Genomic DNA, 8,312 nt, shown 5'->3' with positions numbered 1-8,312 from the left:
GAGAACTTCAATGAACTTGCTCAAGCTAAGAAGGAGATTTCTTGGTCCTTGTAATTGAGACGTCCAGGAGCTTCAGGTACAGTTAGATCCAGGTGCTCCAAAGACATTGTTTGAAATCTGCTTCTCTTCACCTCTTGATTCCATGTTTCCAGGTTGACTTCATGCTCAATTATGGTCCTCCTAAGAGGTGGCAGCAGTGGGTACCTGCAGCTAAAAGTTCACATCCTATCGGTTTAGCAATCCAAGTTGAAAGCAAACAGCTTCCTCAAACACTTGTCAAATTCCCAGAAGATGCTCCTAGGCCCTGGTTGATCGGGTCGGGGTCATGGAATTCCCATTGAATGGATCACCACTTCCCGGAGAAAGGGATGTCTGATTTGCCCCTGAAGCCAAGAACCAGGGATCAGCGTGCCTGGGAGTGGGGAAGGAGGGTCCCCAGGGGGAAACTGAGGAGCTGCACCAGGAGGGTGTGCGGAGGCTGGGCAGGAGGGAGCAGCCGAGGCCTGCCGTGGACTCTGAGGCTCAGCCTTCCTCTTTTACTAGAGGGGGATAATGACACCACCTCGTCATCAGTGTGGCAACAGGTAACAAGAGCCTCGTGACAACCCAAGCCACTGTGCGGAGGAAAGGAGGCAGCTAGGCGGGTGTGGCGGCCCTGCCTCCGGGGACCCTCCCTGGATGGCGACACAGCCTCTGGTTCCAAGAAAGCCCCAGGGAATGACAAAGGCTGCAACGCCGTGGAAAACAGGGTGGCAGTTTCTTAAAAAATTAAATGTAGAACCAGCCTAGGAGCAGCCAGCCCGCTCCCAGATAGACACACAGCAGAACCGGAAGCAGAACGCAGACAGGCACACGCCCACCTTCAGGGCAGAGTCAGTCATAGCTGCCAAGAGGTGAGAGCAATCCCAAGGCCAAGCAAGAGGCAGACGACATACATCCAGTGGAAAAGGAGGGACGTCTGACAGGTGCCACAGCACGGTGAACCCCGGCGATTTTGCACTGAGTGGAGCAGACCAGCCACCCAACGACAGGCACGGTGTGGCCGCACCTGTGAGGTTCCTCAGGCGTTCGAATCACAGGGACAGAGCACAGAAAGGGGGTTGTCGGGGGCTGGGGAAGAAGAAATGGAGGGTATTGTTCAATGGGTTCGGAGTTCCAGCTTTGAAAGATATAGAAGTCCTGGAGGTGGATCCCGGTACATCCTGCTCGACAACGTGAAGGTACTTAGTGCCACAGAACTGTAGGCCTAAAGGGCAACAAGGGTGGATTTTATGTTACATGTGTTTTATCACAATTTTTAAAGTATTTTTTTTAAAGAGATGAGATAACCGTATTTATGTGGGTTTGTCTCTGTCTTCTATTCTGGGAATGTGGAGAAATTTTTTTTTTTTTTTTTTTTGTAGTGCTGGGGATTTGAACCCAGGGCCTTGTGCTTGTGAGGCAAGCACTCTGCCAAGTGAGCTATATCCCCAGCCCCTGTCTTCTATCCTGTACCATTGGTCTACGTGTCTATTTTGGTGCCAATACCATGCCGTGTTTGTTACTATAGCTCTGCAGTATAGTTCAAGGTCTGGTAGTGAGATGCCTCCTGCTTCACTCTTCTTGCTAAGGATGGCCTTGGCTATTCAGTGTTTTTTATTTTTCCAAATGAATTTCATGATTACTTTTTCTATTTCTATGAAGAGTGTCATTGGGATTTTCATAGGAATTGCATTAAATCTGTATAACACTTTTGGTAGTATGGCCATGGAGAAAAGAAAAGCCACACAAAGAACAATATTTAACACAAAGATGCTTAGCTGGAAACAACTCCTTCTAGAAGCCTCGGCAAGCTGGGGGTATGGTGTCACCGGGACAGACCCTGTTCAAAGCCCTCAAATCAGACCACGTGAGCCACTGCTTGCTCTCCCTCCTCTCTGCCCTTCTACCCTCGCCTGCACTCTGCTTCCTGGGGTTGCATAATAAAATGTTAGCATATCAACTTTGCCACAGGTTCTGTGGAAACCCTGGCTGAAGTACTCACCTTTGCAAAACCAGCATAATATTTAGCAAAAACAAGTTCTGGAGGATGTTTGTTGGGTGGATAGATGGACAGACAGACAGATGGATGTATGGTTGGATGGATGTATGGATTGTTGGGTGGGTGAATGGATGGATGAATGGATCGATGGATGGAAGGATGGATGGGTGAATGGATGGGTGAATGGATGGATGGAAGGATGGATGGATGGATGGATGGGTGGATGGATGGATGAGTGAATGGATGGATGGATAGAAGGATGGATGGATAGAAGGGTGGATGGATAGATGTATAGATAGATGGAAGGATGGAAGGATGGATGGATGGAGGGAGGGATGGATGGATGGATGAAAGTCCTTGCTGGTGGGATGCAGTAAGGAACGATCTCTTTCTTAGAGATGCAAAAGCAGGCACCCACATGCTAAGAACCTTGGCACAGGTGGGGAAGTTAGCCTCACATTTGCCACCAGTTCCCCTCCCACATACTAAGATCTTCAACTTACACATCCCCTGCTCTGGGTGTTGCTCTGTCCCTTCCAGGTCAAGCTTCTTGTGAATGAACCAAGATCATATTTGTGGAGTCAGGAAAGGTGTCCCTAGTGGATGGAAGAGAAGTCGCCCCGGGTAGATTCCACCTGAAAACCAAGAGCAGAGCCAATCCTCACGCTCGCTTGCTAACTGCTGCGCCCGCACTGCGTCAAAATTCACCCAGTCCTGGTGGCACCTCTGAGGCAGAGTCCGCTGCTCCTGCCAGCTGTTGTGCCTCATCACAAAGGAGGAGACTGAGATGCAGAGAGGTCGATGCCAGACCTCCTGGCCAGGAAGAGGCGGAGATGGGGCTTGGACCCAGGGCCGCTGGGCTCCGGCAGCCAGGCTCGACCCAGCAAGCTCAGCCACCCGGAACCAATTCTCTTCTTCCTCACTGGCCCGACCCAGCCATGCCGGCAGGCTTGTCCTGTCAGTTGAGCCAGGGGAGCCTTCAAGTAAGTGGCCTTCCTTCCTTCTGAGTGGCCCTGGAATGTGGCAGCGGCTTCACTGGGGGATCCGCCCCAAACATCTCCCGGAAGCAACCCGAGCGGCTCCTGTCTCCTGGGTCTGCCAAGGGTGAAGGGGCGGCTGCAGCCGAGTGGAGATCCACGAGCTTCACCTGCAGGGACCTCGCCATCCGTCAAAGGCAAGGCCTGGGGCCAAGGGACACAGAGCGAGGGCAGAAGAGGTTACAAGAGGCCAAGAACACGCCAGGCCTGAGCGAGGAGACCCAGGAGGGCTCTGCCCCACACCACTTGCCATTTGGTGACAACTCAAATGTCACCTCCCTAGAGATGCCTTCCCCCATCACAGCTTGAAGCAGGCCCCTCTCCACCCTGCCCAGGCCCGTCACTGTCCCCATGGCCCTTAGCTCTCCAAACTGTCTGGCCTGTCATTGGCTGGGCCTCGTCTGTCTCCCTGGCCTAGGGCAACTGAAAGCAGGGACCTCAGCCTTGTCCCAGCACCCCTGTGGCGCCCGCCCCGCTCTCGGTGTTACAGATTTATGCAGTGAATGGCCAGGGATGTCAACAAGCCCCAGGCAGAAGGAACTACTCTAGGTCAGCGTCCCAGGATCAGGTAAGTGGGTTTGTTATTCCTATATGATGCTGTTTTTGTTTCCTACTTTGCAAAAACTAAGAAATGGGACACTGGATACCACCTTCTGTTCAGGCAGATCAGAAGCAGCCTCAATTATGTGGTTGAACAGGCTGTGCACTGCCCAACTCCAGGTGAACCACTCACACTCGAGTGGAAAATAGCAGTCCCTGTTTTTCTATGGCACAATGTCTACCCCTGAGTGGCCAGCTGTGACTGCTGTCTACAGAGGGGAAGGGAGCCATCTAGACAATAGGAAAGAAGAAAAAGAGAATTCAGTTTAGGGGAGAAATTATTGGTACAGACGTAATTGGTTATCTAACTGCTTTCCCTGCCATTTTGGGGGGTGGGGTGTGGTAGGGGGAGTACCATTGAACTCAGGGGTACTCTTCCACAGAGCCAGTCCTATTTTGTATTTTATTTAGAGTCAGAGTCTCACTGAGTTGCTTAGCGCCTCCCTTTTGCTGAGGCTGGCTCTGAACTCTTGATCCTCCTGCCTCAACCTCCCAAGCCACTGGGATTACAGGCATGTGCCACCTCACCCAGCATCCTCTCATTTTTTTTTTCTAGATTTTTTATTGGGGTACAGTACACATAATGAAATTTACTACCACAACCAGTTAAAGTGTGTGATTTATACCTTAGGACCGTATCATGAATGGATCACACTTTCGTAAGGTGTCAATGCACACTTACATCACACGACCACCACCCGTCTCCACAATCTTCGCATCTTGCAAAACTGAGTGTCTCTTACTCATTAAGTGACAGCGCCTTCCTTCCTGCCAAGGGCTGTCCTAAGTGCTTCACGGCTTCACCTGTGGAACCCGGCCAGTCCTCTCCACTCCCTTAGGACGTGGGTTCCATCATCGCCCCCATGGGGAAACTGAGGCACCAGGAGTACAAGAAACTCCCGCGCAATGCCCGGCTGGCCATGGATGAGTCCCAGTGGCATCATTGGGTCCTCTGAAAATGTCCCCTGGGGGCCTCAGAAGGCACAGAGTTGGCACCCTCACGTGGCGGACGACCTGCTCAGCAGGGGACAGCAGCACCTCAGTGCAAGGAACAAAGCCCTCCTCTCCCTGCCGGACTCAGGAGCCTTGAGAGTGTCCCAAGACGAGACAGGCCTGGAAGGGCTGCGGTCGCGGAGCCTGGCCCGGGGCAGGCCTGTGGAGGACGCGTATTTGGCTTGCTATTCTGGAGGTGCAAAATGGGAAGATGGCAGAGGACCTGGCCACACTCACACACGCCGCGTCTCAGCTGACAGGAAGAGGAAATGCCTTGCATTTTCCAGCCCCTTGTCCCCAGGCCAAGCCTAAATACCAGCCCTAAAAATACTGCCTGGAAACAGAGCTATGCTAACAGCTCCCTCCTGTCTCTGTCACCCCCCTCCCCTGGTCCCCTCAGGTTTATTTTTGAATGAGGACTCTGCGTGAAAGTAACCCGATGCTGGGAAACCTGAGTCCTTTTCTTTCACATCCCCTTCCATTCAGGTTTCTGGAGAGGGGAGAGAAGGAGAGGAGGGGAGCTGGGCTGCCACCGGTCCACGGTCCACGGTCCGCGAGCTGAGGGGATGGGCCACAGGTACACGGCGCAGACCCACACGGAAGGATTGGGGTCTAGCGGGCAGGACAGCGTGGAGCTGAGCACCGTGCCAATAACAGCGTGGCAGACTGGCCATCCGGCCTTCCAGGCACTTGCAATCTCCCTGGGCCTCCACCAAAACACCAGGAAGGAGGGCAAAGACCCAGGGCAAACTCCAGGTCCTCCCACCTGTCCTGAAGGGACACCCTTTGAGCCTTTCAAGGTGAGTGAAAGTAAAGGATGAAAGACTGAAGCCATGCCTGCTCCCGGTGACGGGAGACAAGGCAAGGAGGCCCAGCTTCACTCCCTATGTGACACTGCACTGCACTTGAAGCCAGAGCAATAAGGCAAGAAAACGAAATCACAAACATCCTGATGGGAAAGGAAGAGGCAAAGGCGTCTGTGTTTGCAGGTAACACGATAGTCTATGCAGATGATCCCGCCCAACCACCAATGCACTTCTAGAACTAATAGGTGAGTGAGAAGGTTCTCAAATTCAAGATCAAAATACAAAATTAAATATCTATATACTAGCAACAATTTGAGAAGTCGAAATTGAAAACACTAGCATTTACAGTAGCACGAAAATGTGTGAAATAGTTAGGGATGAATTTGATAGAAGATGAGTAATACCTGTGAACTGAAAACTACAAAGCACTGATGGAAGAGATTAAAGGACCAAAAAAATGGAGGATGTGCTGAGCTCACGGGTTAGAAGACTTGGTTAGCTCAGGGATCGTAGACTTCAATGTAAGCTCTAAAAAGAAAACATAGGAGAAATCTTATTTACTTTGTAGTTGGCAAAGATTTTGTAAATAAGATGCAAAAAAGCACAAACTATAAAATAAAATAAAACCAATGAATGAATTACAAATAAATAAATAAAGTGGACTTTATCAAAACTTTAAAAATTTGCTATTCAAGAGATCTGGTCATGAAAAATGGAAAAGGCGTCAGTTTTTCCCCCAAATTAATGCATATAGTCAATGGAATCCCAGTCCAAATCCCTGCGGGCTTTTTGGTTGAAATTGACAAACGTATTCTAAAGTTTTATGGACATACAAAGGATGTAGAATAGCCAAAACAATTTTGAAAAAGAATAAAATTGGAAGACTTACTCGATCTGATTTTATTATTACAAAGCTATAAGAAGACAGTATGGTATTGTAATAAACACAGACAAATAGATCAACAGAAAGTAAGAGTCCAAAAGTAGAACCACATGTGTATGGTTGATAGATTTTTGACAGAAGTGCCAGAAAATGAGTAAAAGGTAATCTTTTTAACCAGTGGCACTGAAACATTCAGTATCCATGTACAAGAAAGCAGCCAGAAAAGGTAGGACTTGGATTCAAAACTTGCACCTCATGTAAAAATTAGCTCAGGGATCGTAGACTTCAATGTAAGCTCTAAAAAGAAAACATAGGAGAAATCTTATTTACTTTGTAGTTGGCAAAGATTTTGTAAATAAGATGCAAAAAAGCACAAACTATAAAATAAAATAAAACCAATGAATGAATTACAAATAAATAAATAAAGTGGACTTTATCAAAACTTTAAAAATTTGCTATTCAAGAGATCTGGTCATGAAAAATGGAAAAGTAAACCACACTCTGGGAAAGATATTTGCAATACATATTTATCCAACAAAGGCCTTGTATCATGGCAACTCTATTTCTAAGAGCCAAATAAAGAGCTCTTCAACTCAAATAAGAAAACAAAAAACAACCGTTTTTTTTTTTTTTTTTTTTTGATGAATAAAAAATTTCAATGGACACTTCACCAAAGAAGATACATAAACACATGAAAAGATACCCAACCTCATTCATCCTTAGGGAAATACAAAGACAAAGCAAAACAAGCCACTGCTCAGCCACTGAGAGGGAGAAATCTGGCTTGAAGGGACAAACCTTAGCAAGTGTTGGCCAGCGTGTGGAGCCACTGGAACTCCAGAAGCTCTGAGAACACAAATGGTGCAACTGCTTTTGAAAACAATCTGGAAGTTTCTTTCTACCCTTAGATATTTACCCAAGAGAAATGAAAGCACATCTTCAGAAATATGTATTCTCAAACATTCACAGTGGCTTTATTTATAAGAGCCCCAAACTGAAAACAACTCAGATGTTCAGCAGATGAATGGAGATACAAATTATGGCACTTCCACACAATGAAGAATCATTCAGCAATAGAAGTGATGAACTACGGACACACAACTCAGATGGCTACCAAAATCGTTAGACTGAGTGAAAGAAATCAGACTCCCAAAGAGTTCATGCTATAGGGTCCCATTCATAGAACATTCTAGAAAATGCAAACTCATCTATAGGAATAAAGAGCAGCAGATTGTTTGAGGGTGATGGATAAGTTTGATATCTTGATTGTGGTGAACATTTCACAGTGTAGACACATCGAAATCTGTCATATGGACATTTTAAATTGTGTATCCAGTTATACCTCAATAAAGCTCTAACACAAAATGTTTAAAACAAGCTTGGCAAGGATTCTAAACCGTTAGAGAATCTGATGGGCACCCCAGAAAATCAGACATGCACAAGTCCCATAAGATTCCAGGTGGGTTTGTGGACTCCAGAGACTGTGAAGCCTGCCCTCTGACCCCGTGTTCCACATACCCGGTCTACAGTAGCCTCAGTCACTGCACCTGTTCGTATGCTAATTCTCCACCCCAAATAATGTTGAACCCCTCTCCTCAGTATTTCCCACCCTCGCCTGGTCTTTTTTTTGGACCAAGAACATGTCTTTACAAGAAATCCAGGGGCTGGGGATATAGCCCAGTTGGTAGAGTGCTTGCCTGTCAAGCACAAGGCCCTGGGTTCAATCCCCAGCACCGCCAAAAGAAAAATAAAATAAATCCAGTAGAGATTACGGGGAGGCACTGCACCTTGAGACAGAGCCATGGCGTTGGGCCCATGGTGGAAGCAAGCCCTGGCGCTGACCTCTAATGTACTGTGTGCTGATCCCAAACTTTTGTCCTGTACGTGACGTGAAAGCTCAGAGCAGCCATCCTGGGGAAACCAGGAGAGTGTAGGGCAGGCTCTACCTTCTCTGCCATCCTCTCCTGCCTGGG

At 48.0% G+C, this 8,312-nt stretch overlaps 1 non-coding gene across 1 annotated transcript; it reads left to right on the top strand.

Annotated features, from left to right (window-relative positions):
- Nucleotides 1–8,005: 8,005 nt before the first annotated feature.
- Trnad-guc (transfer RNA aspartic acid (anticodon GUC)) lies at nucleotides 8,006–8,078 on the top strand. Its single transcript has one exon. It is a non-coding gene; the product is annotated as a tRNA-Asp (tRNA).
- The last annotated feature ends 234 nt before the right edge of the window (nucleotides 8,079–8,312 follow it).

The sequence above is a fragment of the Sciurus carolinensis genome, chromosome 5 (genome assembly GCF_902686445.1).
Source record: "Sciurus carolinensis chromosome 5, mSciCar1.2, whole genome shotgun sequence".
In the NCBI taxonomy this organism is placed as follows: Eukaryota; Metazoa; Chordata; class Mammalia; order Rodentia; family Sciuridae; genus Sciurus; species Sciurus carolinensis.
This window is presented reverse-complemented; position numbering and strand designations above follow the sequence as displayed.